We start from the raw sequence: 18,569 nt of genomic DNA, 5'->3' as shown, positions 1-18,569 counted from the left end.
TAACCTAAAAAGTGACAATGATGATCAAACTGACTTGATCTCATCTCTAACAAAACTTATTGAGAAGAATAGGAAAGTAAAGAGCTTATAAAGAACCTTAATGGAGGTAACTGATAGATTATATAATACTCTGGCAATCAAGCATACAGTACTTTGATAGTCAAGCATATAGAGGTAGATCCTGAATAGAGGGTACATGTAGTGTTAAAATATTTTGATGAAGAATTTACAAATTTGTTTAATGTTGTAGAATTAGAGACCCAAATTTCACATCATGCTAATTTATTTAGCATCATTTGTCAAAATATCAAGAATGATTTGCTAAGTCTTGATATATGTATCAAGGAACTTCAGAAATGTCAACAAGATGGAAAGGTATTGTACATTAAGTATAATTTATCTAATAAGTTGACCAAGGATTTTGACAGTAACATTGAAGGGAAGTTGAGTGATCTAGAAGCTCTATTAAGCCAGATATGACAACCTTCTAACAAAGTTGATGACTTTGAAGGACAAGTGGTCAATGTTCACAATGATATCAAGAAACTAGAATTTTAGAAAGAACAAATTTTGAAGAGAGTATCAAAATTCAAAGAGTCTATTGCTCTAAAGATATCTACTATTGAGAGATAGTTGGAGGAGTGTGTCAAAGCCAAGGACACTTATTCAAATTTCTTATACTCCGATTTGAATGCAGTTGAGATTGCATCATATGCCTTATGTATAATTCTCAACTCTGCTAAAACAACCAAGGATACATGGATGAAAGGTTTAAACAGTCTCAAGGAAAGTTTTGATGATTGCATGAAGATGTTATCAGTTTAAGGCAAATGAACAAAGTTTTTGACAACAGATGAACAGTCTTTGACATTTTGACCTTTGTTATTGACGTCAAAGAGGGAGAAGATGAATAAGAAAATTGTAAATAAGGTAAGGGAGAAGATGCAAATAAGGTAAGGTATAAAATCATATCAAAAGGGGGAGCATATGTAAGATGGATAAGTTGTAAAAGATAATTAATGTTTTGGACAATTTTTTGTTACTTGGCCAATTTTCCCTATTTTGTTGCCATCAATGCCAAAAGGTGAGTTTTTTTACAATTGGCTAATGAAGATATGTAATTTTTGTCATTTATGGCAACACATGATGTACATGATTGTAGAAAACCTCGAAAATAAAGATACTTAGCTTTTGGTACTGTTGGCGCTAAAAATTGCATGGTCAATTTTGAGCACTATTGAAAAAATCAAGCCCTTAATCGCTTTTAAAATGCATGTGCCTGGTTGTACCCGGCTGTCCATCTGAGACCCCTAAGGTGTTTAATGTTTCTAACACCCTATATTCAGCCTGCCTAAGTGTTTCGTGAAGTTAAATTGAGTTTCTGAGTCATTTGACGAAGTCCTGTTTCAAGCATTTGTCAAATTTGCAATTCTGCCCTAGTGTCAAACAGCAACAGGTGGCTGTGTTTGAACTCGAATATCTTTTGCCCAGAATTGTGTCATGACTTACCACTTTGAGATTATATTTTGTCCATACCCAAGAACCTATGTTTCAGATTTTGAGTCATTTCAAGTTCGTTTGACTAGGTTTTGAATCCCTCAAAGTTGGTCAGTTACTGTTTTCATGCTTTTGCACTTTGCGCACTTTTCTGGGAAGCCCTGTTTGACGTGCTATAACTTTGATCCAATTGACTAAAATGTTAAATTTTTTGTTTTGTTGCATGGTAGACGTCAGAGACTTCTTATGTTTAAATTTTTAAGTCTTGGCGAATCCATTTGCACACTTTTCCGGGTCATTTCCATTTGCAAAAATTGTTTTATGTCAGTGCTTTTAATCTGCAAAAATCCAAGTAGCATACTTTGAACGTCCACCATTTGCGTCCAGTTATTCGTCATGAGTCAAAATTGTTGAATCATACTGTCCTCATGGCAAAGTTTTAGTCTCCCTATTTTCAGAACCTCAAGTGTTCGTTTGCCCAATTTTCCAAGCCAAATCCGAACCCAATTTATTATTTTGTGACGTGTTTACTTACAGGTGATTCTGAGAAGGCAACTTTGACAGTGAGTATCTTCTGATTGGGAATTTGTCATGAGACGAGATTCAACTATTTGCAAAAATGTGGAGCAGAGATTCAGTGGGCCATTTTCCAGAGCCCGATCAGGTGTTTGGATCAGTTTTCAAAGGTAGTCAACAGACCTCCTGGCGCAGGATTGAAAAGTTACAAATAAATGATAAAAGGAGTTTTTTAAGAATCAGTTAGTGCTTGATTGGATGTCTCAGGATCTTAAAGGCACTGTGAGTTATAAAGTGAAAATGATTTATGAAAGAAACATGGGGATATGAAAGCCTGGATTTTGAGAATGTGGAGCATGAGCTAAGAAATTCTGAAGTAGTAATTGCTCTTGTTATTAAAGGTAGATCATGCATGGATTCACAGAATGCCTTTTGATGATGTAACTATTACTGTTTCAATGAAGAGTTCAGATGCAAAGGAGATGATGGAACATAAGAGTTCTCCTCTTATTTACACTTTTTCAATCTTGTCATCATTTTTTAGAAGAAGCTTGTTTTCCTATTAAGAGAATAATGGGCTTTTAGAATGAAGGAAGTTATTTCCAATAGCCATGGGCTAGAGTCTCACGCAACAATGCCAAGAGTAGAAAGCTTGGAGGCAAAAGGAGATGGCCCATTTTTCAAATCATAAACAACCTTCTTCTCTGGTGCTTCCATGGCCAAGGTATTGGAAGCTTTGGTCAAGATACTTAGTCACTTCAGAAAAAATGATATACACCAAGTAAAAAAAAAACACCCCACACATATATAAGAAACCATCATTCAAGCATTCACAAGCAAAAAATGTAGGTAAAATGGAGCATAAGTAGTCGGCAGTTTGCTAAATGAAAGCCAGAGCGTTTTAAAATAGAAACCGATGGAGGCACGAGCCCATTCACAAATGAAAACCCATCTTCATTAGAAGAGGCCGCACCAAGAAACTAGAGAACCCGCTATTTTTTTTAAGGAATGCACCATCATAAAAGAAACACAGAGGACGTCTCAGCCAAACCGCAGAAGGAAAGCACACGTTGCAAAAGGATCCACATCTTTAGGAGGAGCAGAACTCGTGCATGAGATGAGAAGCAATCGCAGTAATGGTGAAAGCCGTTCACATGGCATAAAGAAAGTAGAAAACGTGAATCATTTTATCCCACATTGAGTGGGTATTGAAATAGTAGGCACTTTAAATACTTCTGCCCACTAGTTATTAGTTGTCTTAGAGACAGCGCTCTTCGGAAGGGCAGCGCTCATGTGCGTGGGCCCATGTGTCAGTGGATGCCACTTGGAGGTTTGACATCAGCGGAGTCGCATGATGCACAATTTTGAACTGGATTGTACATGTGCTGATGTGGCGAGAAAGTGTGAGATCATGACACATGGATAATCGGACGATCGTCGCTATGTCGCCATGGAGAAGGTGCAAGGAGGTTACCATAGCGACATAGCCCGAGCGAATCAAAAGATGCCACGTGGCAGAAGATGGTTGACCTGGATGGAAGGAGAGGGAAATATGAAGGCAAATAAAATAATAATTTTTTATTATTTCCCAATTTTCAAATCACGTTCAAGTTTTTTTAATTGAAAAAGGGCATATTCTAAAGTTTTGACTTTAGAAGTAATTTTAAATCTTTCAAAAGTTTAAAAACAAAGTGTGTAGACCTGAGCAATTTTTTAGGCGAGGGAGTCATTTTTCAGATCGAGATTAAACGGGTTTCTGGGAGGCAAGATATGCAATATTATATATCGTCGGAACTGGGAAGAAACGAACTTTCCGTTTCTGGAGTCGGCTTTTGCATAGGTATCAGTCAGTTTGAGCTATATGAGGTTTTCTATTAGGTACCTAAAGTGCAACCATATTCATACCAGGAAGTTCAGATTTATTTATTTTTTGTCAAGATAATGACCTGGATATCAGTAGAAAGCAATGGAAATGCAGTTAGGGTCGAATTTGTTCTGATTTACTCAGTAAAAACTCATTTTCACTGGCTTTTTCATGGTGCAATCAGATATTTTGGCAAGTAAAGGGTTTTCATCATTAGGCAAGGATATTTTGCAAGTTTGTTATAGATTAATGATGAAACAAAATTAGATCAGAAGGGATGAAAGAAGAAAGAGGTTTTTCAGTTACAGAGGATTGGATTTCAAGTGGACACCTGGCAATTGCATATCAGATCCGGGAATTCATTTCTTGCTATATCTTTCTTTCTTTCTTCATTTGTAAGGGTTCCAGTTTTTGGACTGAGAAACCATTCTTCAGCATTTCTTCTTGTATTGAACAGCATTTTAAGTTTTGCAGATAGTTCTTTTCTGTTAGGTGATCTATGAGTTATTTTCTGTACATTTCATGTATTTGATTTCAAGGAAAGCAAATAAAGTGCAGCAAAAGTTTGAAGTTTAGTTTGAATCTTGTCTCCTGATTATGGCTCTGTTATTTCTTCTAATTTGTGATCAAAGAGCATGAATTAGGTTGCATTACATTTTGAAATGTATGTGGTTAAAATGTCTTGCTTATGGAACAAAGAACCATGTAATTGCTTGATATTTGTCACAAGGTTTGCAGATTTCATGATAGGATTTTCTGAGTATGAGATTCATTCTGTAGCAGATGTCTATTCACAAGGTGAAAGATAGATCAGGGATCTTAATGTAGAGATACGTTTGAGGTTTCCAGGAGATGTATGGTTATGATTCATTTAATTGCCCAATAGATAAGGCATTGGTCAGAGATAGGATCATTAAGTTCTGTTGCTCATACTTGGGTCTTGCTGATATTGATCTATTAAATCACTTTTCCCTTTTATGTTGAAAGCTATTCAATGTTAACCCGCACTTAGCTTGCCAGTTTCATGAGTTATGTTCTTAGCTATTTCATGTTTTTGATTCCTGGTTGAGTCTAGAAGAATTAGGGGTTTCATCTGCTTTTATAGATCCTGAATATGGTTATTGCACTGGTAACATAGTCAGTTCTAAAGAGGTTCACCCACCTAAGTTTTGCAGAGCCTGAAGTGCAGAAGGAGTACGGCCTTATAGTTGGCCTGGTGCCTGAATGGATGTGTTGATAATGGGAGTTAGCTGCCCCTAGATGCATCTTGTTCTCATTAGGGTAATTGGAAATGGGTAACATTTTCAAACTCCAACAGGTACTCAGAAAGTTGTCTAAGTATGAAATTAGTTTATAGAAGTGTATTGTTTTGTATGTAACTTGTTACTGACATCATATTATGATTAGTGAAGTTAGTTGGAGATATTATACATGTTTATGATAATGTATACAACCTCAAAAATTAGTACAGACTGTAAGGAAAAGAGATATTCACATTTTACTAGTGAAATAGAACAACAAAATTAAAGCAAAGAATTATTTTGTTAACAAAATAATTACTTAACCAATTAGGGCCATCATCCTAGATGTTTACTCTAAGTTGGAAAAGTATATTATGATCTTACACCTAGTAGCAATTTTTGAAAAGGCATAGTATTTATGCAAAGTACATCTTGCAAATTCAAGTGGTGTGATGTGTAGTGATATGTTGTGTTGGGCAATTGTATTGTGATGAATGATGTGTGAATTTTTGTGAAGTGATATATGCAAAGTTTTGAGAAACTATTTTTGTGATCTGAGATTGAGATGAAGATCAGAGATTAGTCAAGAAAGAATTTACAGTACCTATATACTAGAATAATAATTACTTGTTTGGGCAGTGAGCTCTTCTCGTAATTGGAAGTGCATGTCTGGGCAGTGGGCTCATCTTGCATCTACTATACTACAACTCCTAACAGGGTTGGAATCTCCTAACAGGGATTCAAAGTCTCCTAATAGGGACTCTCTATACTAAATTTTCTCATTGACTCCTAATAGGGTCCATCCTCTAACAAGGAACATATATATATATATATATATATATATATATATATATATATATATATATATATATATATATATATGTCAATATATTATCTACTGAGTATCATCCCCACTGAGGTTTTCCTTTGGCTAGGGTTTCCCTAGTTAAAAAAATATAGTGTTATGAGTTATATTTGTGCATGGTTACTATTAGTATTCAGCATTGCTTGTTTACTTTCTTACATATGGTTCAAAGTAAAAAATAATATTTAGTTGGCGACTAAAGTTTGTAAATTATTGATTCACCTCCCCCCCCCCCCCAACCCCAATTCAGTAATTCCTATTTCTAACATGGGAAACCTTGGATTTTACTCCTACCTATATTGGAGAGTATAAGGTTTATGATCTTGATTTTGTGAAGCCACGAAGAGAGTTTTAACAATAAATTTTTACTTCTAAATCCCTTCATAATAACTTTGTCACTACTTCTATCACAATGAAACTGTTAAACCTACTAATGATGATATAGTGACTAATGAAGTTCCATTGACTCCTTCTGATATGGCTTCTCATTATGGTCTTGGTTATCATTTCCTTGTTAAACAAGGATTCAATGGTCAAGCATGTGGTAAGCATAAACAAGGAATTCAAATTCCCTTACAGAATGGGGGGCATGATCATTCTTATGGATTGGGATTTAATCCTCAACAATAGATCAATGTTAACAACATCTTAAAAAGCACTTCATAACATGATGAAACTATGAAGGATTTTGACCAAGAAGTTCTTTTTCCTAAACTCCTTCATTCTAAGATGATTACTATACCTAAACACAAAAAGAAATATAGTTCGCACTTGACAACTCTTTCTTTTTGTTTATATCATAGATTTCATGCTCACTCTACTAATGAATGTCAAGCTTTACATTGTAAGATTAGGTAGCTCATTTATAGTAAGATTATTTATATATCATGTGGCAATGAGTTGTATTATTTCAATATTGTTTTCTCTAAATAACATTTATGGTCCTATTATGGAGCTTCACATTTTGTAAACAATGTTAGCCTAATTTTTGGGGGCTCATTGTCTTATATAGTGTTGTGATAAACATAATAGGTCCCCTTTCATCCTTGTTCCTATTCTTGGGGGGCAAGGATGTCATCTCCTTCTTTTCTATCTTTCTGAGATCCACTTTTCCTTGGTTAAGTAGTATCTATCTATTATGTGATATTCAATCATACATTAAAATTATGGTTTGCATTGAGGATCTTTGTCCTTAATCATAACCTATTTCATTGTTTGACATTAGGTTTCCATGGTTGATAAATCTCTCACCTTGGAAGATGAATTGTGTGTTATCCCTCACAAGAGTTACTTTTTCTCTTCTTGCATGATATCTCTTTGTATTTGTCCCTTCCAAGGCCTCATAGGAGATGTGACCTTCTTGGCTTGGATTGGGTTTTGTCTATGGATATTGTCTTGATGTTGAAGAAGGATTTATCCTGGTTCCTTTTTTTCCTTAAAATGTCAAAATAGTATGTATTTTTTTCCATCTTAAGGAGGGGGGCATATATATGGCCTCAATCATTCTATATTATGCATTTTTGTTCTAACCTTCTGTTTTGCAACATGCTAAATTTCTAAAGGTAACACACATAATTTGCTAAATCCTGAAGAGACACATATTTTCATTTTTCAATATGCTAGGTCCTCATAACGTAAGGCACATATGTTGCTAAATCCTAAAGAGATACACATTTTACAAATGTATTCTATGGTGATATGAGAATATGGATCCATGGATACTTTATAAAATCCATCAAAAGACACACTGCATACATGCACAAAGTTGCTAGAAGGTGCATAACTTTATGGGGTGACTATAGAGTTCTTTCTTGGTGGTCCATCCTATTCTTTTTGTGGTTTAGAGTGAGATACACACACCTTACTGGGCAAGCTAGCCACTCCTCTCTCCCTCTTCTTCTTTTTTCTAGTGATGTCTCTCTTATTGTAATCTTGGAGTTGACAAAGACTTGAGTCCCTAGGGGAATGAGGATCCCTTTGTCCCTTTTATTTTAATAAGATTATCTTTTCATTATGATCTTCTTTACTAAGAGTTTGCATCAAGTCCATACTCTTGCTAAAGTGGGGGCTTAATGTATCATCTTAAAATGGAAGCACTTCCATGTTAAGAGCATTTAGCCCTCTGAGTAAGTGATCGAGGGTCATGTCAACTGCCTTGAATGGGTCCTTGGCTTAGATATGGCTTTTTCCCATGATTTTGCCTCCTTTTCCACTTTCTTTCTACACTTTTTCGACATTTTGGACCAAAATCCTAAGATTCTTGACTTTTGGTTCAAGGACAACCTCAGGGTCAAGGTCAACCTTTTAGGTCAACGATGACCTTGACCCTAACCTAGGTCTTAGTCAACCTCGACCCTGACCTAGGTTGGAGTCAACCTTGACCCTGACCCAAGGTTCAAATTTCAAGGTTCCATGATTTTCGAATGTCGAGTTTTGAAAAGAATTGTTTTCCCACTTTTGGGTCTGTTGTTTTGGTCTCTAAAATGGTAAAATCTTAAATAGCATTTAATCTAGGTCCATCTCTATGGGTAAGTAGGAATTTATTTTTCATATGTCAGCCTCTCTAGGAGTTTGTTCCCTAGATCTCTATATAAGGAAGCATTCATCTCTCATTTGATCCATCTACTATCTATGATCTATGATCAAGCATCCACTTTCATGATCGAGCTCTCAAGTACAAGCAAGCATTAAAGCATTCAATTCATCAAGGAGATCCATTAGTAGCCATTGAAGGATTCAAGCTCTATGGAGCCCTCTTATTGAAGATTCATCCATTTCTATTCATGCCTCTTCCTAATCCAAGATCCATTCAATATTGGTATTGAAGACCTAAGATAATTGATTTGAGACATCCTATATTGATTTCTACATTCATTTGGAGCATACCTACTTGTAGATTCAAGGATTTGAATCCTCCACAAGGATTTCAACATAAGCAAGGTGAATAGTTCCATTTACTCTGTTTATGCATATTTCAATTTCAATTACATTTCAAGGTTGATTCCAAACTGGGGTTTGACCAAGGCAAAACCCCCATCCAAATAATAAAACCCTTTTTCTTGCAGATACGAGTATAGGATAGTGAATTGAAGTGCATATTTGGATACCCTTTTCATCGAACTTAAAGGATTTGTCAACAAAAAATTCATTAGAGCAGTAAAAGTCAAGATTGACTTTTTGGGACACAATTGTGCCCTAGGGTAAGATTGTGCCCTACTATCTAGGACAAGATTGACATACCCTCAAAACAGAAAAAGATTTATGGGTTTTGTAGAACTCATTGGTTTAAGTATGCAAAAATTAATAGTTTTTTAGAATGTTTAATAGGATTTTCAGTCGATTCCTTTTCGGAGGTAAGTGCCTTTTATTTCTTCATTTTAATATTAGTCTCCTATATTTACATCCCATATCATAACAATTTAAATGTGTGTGTAAAATAGGGTTTAGGGTCTCTTTCATGTGCATTATTCTAAACCCTATTCATCTCCATATTTTATCCTATTCAGCTATCAAGACGGTTGTCAAGAGGTAAATGCAAATACAAAGGTAAATTGCCCCTAATTTGTTTCAAATGTAATGAAGTTTGTCATTTTTCTGCTAAGTGTCCTAATAGAAGTAAGAGTGATAGAAATGATAAGAAATATTACCAGTACATGAAGAACATGGATTACAAAGACAAAGGAAAGAAGTCATGCTATATTGTTAAAGAAGAGCACACCGAGTCCAATACTAATGAAGAGAAGGAAATTATTTACATGGTATATTTCACTATTAAGGAAGATCCCAATGGTGAAAGGTTTGAAAGTGAAACTGCCCTTATTTCACATGTTAGCAAGAATTAGTCATGGATTATAGATAGTGGATGTTCACATCACATAACTAGTGATCTAAGTAAGTTTGATAAGTTTGAAGAAATTGACAATGGTGGATTGTTAAGCTAGGTAATGATGTTCCATGTTTGGTGAATGGTAAAGGATCACTAATGTTGAATGGTAAGATCAGATGTGATGATGCTTATTGGGTATAAGGACTAAAGTAGAATCTTTTGAGTGTTTCTCAGTTGAATAATTCAGGTCACAAGTTAGAATTTCATAATAGAAAAGTCAAGATCTTTGATGATGAAGGTAATCTAATTGGAACTAGAATGCAAACAAGAGGTAACTTATTTTATCTTGGTCCTAAAATTGAAAAATGTTTATTTGCTAAAGTTGAGGATGTCTAGTTATGGCATAAAAGGTTGTGTCATGTAAAACTTGAGAATATGGTGAAGGTTAGTAGAAAGAAAAGAGTTAAAGGCTTACCAAGTTTACTAAAACTTGAGAATGTTATGTGTAAATAATGTCAACTTGGTAAGATGACAAAGTCCAATTTTTAAAGAAAAGCACACACTTCAAATGATATCCTAGAACTAGTTCATGTTGATCTATGTGGACCAATAGGTGTTAAAATTTATTATCAAGACATATTATTTATTAATGACTATTCTAGAATGATGATTTTTATGTTCATGAAGGTCAAATCATATGTTTTTTATACGTTCAAATGGTATAAAGCTAGAGTTGAGAAAGAAACTATAAAAACGTTGAATTGTTTAAAATCTAATAGAGGTGGTGAGTTTATTTCTATTGAATTCACTAATTTTTATGCTGAGAATGGTATTAAGAGGCAATTGTCTTCTTTAAGGAAACCACACTAGAATGATATTGCTAAGAGTGGAAAAAAATCATTTGTGGATTGTGCAAGGACATTGATAAATGAAAAGGAGGTTTCTCAAATATTGTGAAGAGAAGCAATTAGCATCGATGTTTATACTCCTAGTCGAGTTCAGTTGAATAAAGGAACAAATATTACACCTTATGAACTCTAGTATGGTCATACACTGAATATAAGTTATTTCAAACTCTTTGGAAGTAGGTGTTATATTCACAAGGATGCAAGAAATGGAAAATTTAATTTTAAAGGAGACGAAGATATATTCCTTGGCTATTCATCTAAGAGCAAAGCCTATAAATGTTTGAATAAAGCTACTAACAAGATTATTAAAAGTGAAAATATAAGGATTGATGATTTTGGAGATAAGAACAATGTAGAAAGCAAGAAGGAACCTGAAGATTACAAAAAGTTTGTGTATGTGTATGGAAGGGCACTAGATATACTACTTGAGTTACAATAGAGAACCACCCAACACCAATAGTATCACCTAAGTTACATAATGCTTTACCTAGGCATCAGTCAAAGCAACCCATGTAAGAAGTTGAATGCCTACCAAGTGGAGAGAATGTTGAAAGTCAAAGAACTAAACCTGTATTGGAAAAATATGTGAGAAAAAAGCATTCCCTTAAATAAATTATTGGTGACAGAAGCACTGGAGTACAAACAAGAAGTATGTTAAGAGACAATACTTGTTTGATTGTTGATTTTGAACCAAGAATAGTAAAGAATGAATTAGATAATGAGGACTATATAAATGCTATGAATGAAGAGATTGAGAAGAACAATACATGGACATTAGTACCAAGACCTAAAAACAAGAATTTGATTGGAACCAAATAGATTTTCAAAATAAGTTGAATGAAAATGGAGAAGTCTAGTAAGAAATAAGGCAAGACTGGTTTGCAAAGGTTATACACAAGAAGAATGAATATATTATGGTGAGACTTTAATTGCCTATGATACATATAATAATTTCAATTTTTATCAAATAGATGTCGAATCCTTATTTCTAAATGGAATACTTGAAGAGGAAGTCTATATTGAACAACATGAAGGATTCATTGAACCTGATCAAAGGAATATGGTTTGCAAACTGAACAAGGCATTGTATGGAATGAAACAAGTGTTGAGAGTGTGGTATGAAAGACTATGTTCACATTTAATTTAGATTGGATTTTCTAGAAAAAATGAAAATAGTAATTTGTATTTTAAATGTGAATATGATGATACGATGTTGATTGTTGAAATAATTGTGGATAATATTATATATGAAGAAAATGACATGTTATGTAAGACATTTGTTGATCAAATGAGTACCTAATTTGAGATGTCAATGTTTGGTGAGATCAAATTTTCTATTGGATTACAAGTTCATCAAACACAAAAAGGTATTTATGTGCCTCAATCTAAGTATGTGACAGAATTCTTGAAGGCTTTTTAGATGGATGAGTCCAAGCCAGTTGGTACACCTATGGTGACTGGAGTTAAATTGTCAAAAGAAGAAACTAATAGAGAAGTAAATAAAATACATTCTAAAAATCCATGATTGGTAAGTTATAGTATGTTGTACATAGTAGCCCAGATATTGCACATATTGTTCGTATAGTTACAAAGTTTTCCTCTAATCCTAGGGAAACACATATGATTGATGTGAAGAGGATTTTCAAATGTTTGAAAGGAACTAAAGTTTATGACCTATGGTATAAACAAGATGATGACTTTAATTTTAAAATCTACACATATGTTGATTGGGTTGGAAATGTAGATGATGAAAAAAGAACAAGTGGTGGAGCTTCTATTTTAGGAGAAAGATTGATAACATGGATAAGCAAGAAACAAAGTTGTATTTCATAATCTATTGTTGAAGCTAAGTATGTTGTTTTTATAATCAATTGTTCAAATTTTGTATGAATTAAGAAACTATTGGAAGGTATGCAAGAAGAGACAACCGAGCCTATTAATATTTATTGTGATAATGCTAGTGCAATAAGCATATCAAAAAATTAGGTGATGCATGTGAAACAAAGCATATATCAATCAAGTATCCTTACTTGAGGGATTAAGTACAAGAGAAACAAGTAAGACTTGAATATGTGAAATCTAAAGAGAAAATTGCAAACATATTTACCAAGACATTTCCTAAGGATGCTTTTGAGTATCTAAGAGGTAAAATGGAGGTCCTACCCCTATCCAAAATTCACTAGGTGAAGATACATGTTGCATTAATTCATGGATGAACATAAATATCTTTATGGAATTGATGCAATAGTTCACACTTAGGGAATATTTATGAAGTTGTGAAGAAGATTGTGATGAAACTAATGTATATTGTGCGTGCAAGGTACAAGGATAACTACAAGGTTTTATAAGTTTCATATTGAAATTTATAGTGACCTTTGGCACTATTGTCAAAGGGGGACAAGATTACCAAAAAGGGAGAAGATTACCAAAAATGGAGAAGATTGCCAAAGGAGGAGATGTATACCTAAGGGAGTGAATAACTGAGTTATCAAAGGATGAGATGTATACCTAAGGGAGAAGTATGTCAAAGAGGAAGAGAAAAGGATATCATCAGAAGATTGCAAACAAGGAAAGAGTATCAATAATGAAAAGATTTGTTATTGTCAAAGGGAAGAAGATGAAGAAAACTAAAGAATGCTATGCAAAGGAGGAGTAGACATGAATATGAAATTGAACTGAGATAGAGATCATATCCTAAGGGGGATAAATGTTGAAGACAAATGTTGTTGAAGATATAGACTGAGTTATAGAGAACCTACTAATGAAGATAAAGAGCTGAAAAAGTTGTATTATTGTCAATGCATACATTTGATTATATTATGTAATGTTTTGTAGTGTAAAAACATATTTTATGTGTTTTCATCAATACCAAAGGGGGGGATTGTTAGCCCCAACTAATAATGTGATTGGTGATGCCATTAATGTATGTAAAAGAGTCATGAATTGTTATGTTGTCAGTGATGTCAAAGTCTTAGTTCTCTAGACATTATGCTAACTCAGTAAAGTGATATATCAATATGATTGATGAAGAGGATTTGAAGAAAGTATGATGAAGACAGAGTTGATAAGAATGGTATTCAATGGAAACATGAATGAGTTGGATAGTGATAATGTATTGTTGGTTTGATCATTCTACAATCATGAAATATTGTAATGTATTGAGCTACATATTTTATACCAAGTAACAAGGTTAAAGAAGGAAGACAATATTCGCCAAGTGACTACAATGTTCACTAAGTAGTTGGCAACATAAATTTGGAAGTACAATATTACTCAAGTAAATTTAGTATTAACCAAGTGATATATTACCTGAGTGAAATATTATGTTTACTGAGTAATAGTAAGAAGAAAAAATTGGTAAAGATGGAATCTAAGGCCAACTTTTGATAGAATTGAAGAATGTTTTAGAAGTTCAAAGGCACGAGTCAATTTTTTTTACAAGATTGATGATTGAGAAAATGCAAGGAAGATCTAATGATGGGGATAGAAGAAGGTTAAGGATAGACACAAAGTTCTATTTTCTGAGTGTCTGGATTCATTGCATTTGATATGAATATGAGATCAATGATTATGATTAAGTGGCAATAATCAGATGAATCTGGAAGTGTAAGTATTATTATTTAAGGAGTAGTTGGACAAGTTTTTCGGTTGCTAATAAAGTCACACCTAATTTTGTTAGTTGAATGTTGATCGTTGCTGGAATTATTGTAGAAAGGAGATAAACGTGTGAAGTTGTTGTAGAGAAAAGAAGATTCAGGTGAATCAAGCAGAGCAGAAAAAAGAAGAAAGATAGGACTAAATCAAGTAGTTAAGAGAATAGAGTAAAGAGACCTAATGATAGAAATCAGAAAGAGACCGAGCAAAAAGGATATATGAACAAGCAAGGTAGTGCTATACCTAATAGATCAATTTATATTATTACTTTCTAATCATTATAGTAGAAAAATCTCTTAACTGAGTGGACCTAACAATTCTATGAAATCCTAAATGGTAACATCGATTAGTAGTGTTTATAAGTCCTTTAGAGTATGCCACTCTTTAGACAAGATTAAGGAGTAATAAGGTCTAGATGATCTTTCGGTGTAAATCCTCTAACAAGGTCACATTAACAATGTGTATGTAAAATTTTAACAAGCTTGGTTCCTAGCAGAGCTCACTTCAAAAGAGTGAAAATTTTGGGTTGTTGGTCCCAAGTAGTTTTTCCCTTTACAAGTTTTCCACATTAAAAATCTTGGTGTCAAATGTGTGAATGTTGTTATGTTGCAAGTTGATTTACATGTTATTTTAATTTTACTGCAACTCAGTAACAACTAAGTTAATTGTTGGTAATAATTAAGTTTTATTACTTTCAGCTGGTTATAACAAGAAAGTGAATGAATAATTTGGATTTAAGTGATTCAATGAGTTAAGTGATGAGTTGAATGAGTAAACCAAGTGAATTCTTATGATGATTATGAAGTTTGTTTGGTACTAAAATTGTTTGAAGGGGTTGTAGGATGATTGAACATAACTGACCACAACCTATGGATTTCTCTTCCAATTAATTGCACCGCCAAATAATGTAAATATGTATGCATTGGTGGATCTTCTTTTACCAATATCACTAACCTAATCCAAATCTGCATTGCCTCAAGTGTTCAAGGAATGCTTCTTTCTTGTTCCATGAAAACAAATAGAGTACTTTGAGATACCTTGTGAGTATCTAAAATATCTTTTTGTTGTATTCCAATGTTATTCTTCCTATATTAGATGTATAACAAGAAATAACTCCCACTACTTGGGAACTGTTTGGCCTTGTACAAACCATAACATTCATCAAACTTCAAATAACACTCTGGTATTGTACTTGACTCATATCTTCCATCTTATAGGACATTTTGAAATAGAAAGATTGAATTCTATTGTAGAATAGGAAAACATAACGATCTAGAATCCTATATATTGAATTTTATAAGTATAGTGTGATTATACTTGCTTTTTCCTAAAAAAAGATTTTTCTTTTGTCTATCTCTTCTAATATTCATCGCTAGAGTGTGTCTTTCTATACAAAGATCTTTCATTTCAAAATTTGCTAAGAGATGAGATTTTAATTCTACAATCAGACCTTTTTCTTTGACACTAAAAAATATATAATAAATATACAAGGCAATAACTAGGAAACAATCATTGTTAGATTTGAAATATACTTAGCAAATAGACTTAGACTACACAAGTCTAATGGTGAGGGAGTTTAACTAGATAAATATGTGATAAATCTACGTATTTAAATATGAATAATTTTAATTTAATTGCTAAAATGATAGATATATTGAGAGAACACTTGAAGTTGCTTGAAGCCTTTTTCATGAGATTGATATGTAAGTTAATACTAGCAAGCAAAAGTGACGATTCTCTCTAATAAAGGAAATAGGAAGATATAAAACAATTTTCCATGCAAAGGTAATATATTAGAGATAGTGAATCACTACAAATATGTTTGGATCAATTTTCACAATAAAATAGGTAGGGGAATCTGTAAAGAAAAATGAGTCCAAGGACGATAGAAAGTGAAATAGATGTAGGAATGAAAATTTATGGGATTGGAAACCAAGAAAAACACTTTCTAATTTTTTGGTCAATCTGATAATTCTTTACAAATGTTAGATTTGAGATAATGCATCATATCAAAAATGGAGACAAGTAGAAAGAATCCGAAAACATCTTATTAGCAACAATCTTAAATCAAAATTATCATCTCTTATGAGATATATTGGTAGAAACAAACATCTTCCCTTTAGAGGTTTTAACATAGATCCAATTGTAACCTACGTAAAGAAAACCCAAAATATGGAAAAACACCATTAGCTTAAATTGATCATGGAGGAAAAACTAGATAAAAGAAAGGACACCAAATGGATGAGAAAAAATATGTTATTATACAAAAATATTCAAATAATAATTGTGTGAATGTCATTTGTGTTGCAAGTTAGTTTACATATTTTTATAATTTATTACAACTCGATAATAACTAAGATATCACTTAGTAATGACTACAAATTTGTTGTCAGTCAATAATGCAAGGAACAATTTTTTAACAATTTGTAAAGAAGAAAATGAATGAGTTAAGTATTAAGTTGGATGACTACACCAAGTGATTGATGTTAATGTTTATGACGTTTACTTGGTACTAAATTGTTTGAAAGGGGCTATATGATAACTGGACATAACTAATTCACCACACGCCCCCCCCCCCCCCCACTCAATTATCGTAAGGATGTGTTGCCAACACATACATTTGATATTTCATGATGTAATGTAATATCTCATATGTTTATGTGTTGTTGTGAATGTTGCAGTGGTAGATCAAACAGATGTTACAGGAAATAACATGGTTTAAAATGATACAGGAAGTTATGTAGAAAGTTAATGTCATGTTTTAAATGTTTGTAATAAAGTCCTATGTTGTGATGGCATAAAGGAAGGAATGATTTGATAAACTCTCCAATTATAGCCACTTAGGACAAAGTGTGTTTCATTTAGAGGTTGAGTCAATTTTCTTTAAGCATGTTTTGTGTGTTTAATAACTAAGCCAACTAAACAATCGATAGCTACAAGAAGTTGGCGACAGATTATGATTCCTCATGATTTGAAAAATGGCTCTTCGTTCTTGATTTTGGATGACATTTCATCTTCTTACAACAGAGATAGGAAAGTATTGAAAAGGCAGATTTTCAAATGTAATTAGGGTTCAGATGTGTAGCAGACAAATAGAAAGTTTGGAGTTTTTCTAATTTTTGTGAGTCTATGGTTTTGAATGTGTGATTTTCTTTGTTTCTTTCCTAAATTGATATTGTAAACTCCAAGAACATATCGATGGTTTTGTTTTAGAGTAGCAACACATTGAATAATTTGAATCTAAGTTAAATTTGTTTTTTGAAGTTTGCTATAAGAAACACGATCTTCTAATTTAGTTGTATGTAAATTTCTATTTTTTCGAGGGTCATGGAAATCGATGAAAGTTCTTTAAACTCTCCAACATCTGATTTTTTAGATTGTGGATATATATGTTTTTTTGTTTTTCTTCTATTTTCTTGTTCCTTTTTATTCTAGCTCATACCCACATGAAAGCCAATCTCTAAATTCAGTGAATATGATTCATGTATTCACCAATATGATTATTCACTTAATTGAAATGTGACAAGGAAGAAAGTTGGTTTGTATTTGGACTTTGATAAAATTTGTGAGTGACTGGGAATCTCATATTTGATAGTCAGCTCGGCCTTAATTTATAAGTCTTGTATACAAAACGGTGGTGTGGATTTGAGTGTAGTTTTTTGTTGATTGATAATTAGTTTGTATTTGTTCTAGTATTTGGTTTTACATTCGAATGTGAATAATTTTTCCATATATCTCTAAGTCAATGAGGAGAAGTCTGGTTAGTCTATGTTAAGTTGGTGCAGAAAACAAATGTTGCTACAGGAGATCAAGAAATTTCCTATTGCATGTCAGTGTATGAATTAGTATTAAGAGAATCGGGCAGATAGCAATCTAAGATTGATTTAAAATTGATCCTAGGTGGTGTATATGCCTCTTGAAGAAACTTAGTTGAGTGATTAATTTCTTCCTAAGTTTTCCAAGGTCGGCTCTGCATCATTTTTGGTATCAGAGCTAAAGAGTTTCTAGATTGTGTGAAGTTACATGTTGTATATTCTTGAGCAAGAGTATTTAGTAGGGTCAAGTATGATGGTGACCAATGCAACGTTAGCTAAAAAGGTTAAGGAGCAGGAAGAGATCTATCATAAAGAGAATGGAGAAGTGAAGGGGATATTGGCAAAATTAGCTAGTAAGCTGGAACACATGAAGAATGTGGTTG

This window comes from Cupressus sempervirens, chromosome 7 (genome assembly GCF_028749045.1).
Source record: "Cupressus sempervirens isolate cs-2001-9-10 chromosome 7, ASM2874904v1, whole genome shotgun sequence".
Classification (NCBI taxonomy): Eukaryota; Viridiplantae; Streptophyta; class Pinopsida; order Cupressales; family Cupressaceae; genus Cupressus; species Cupressus sempervirens.
Note: the sequence above shows the minus strand (reverse complement) of the source record.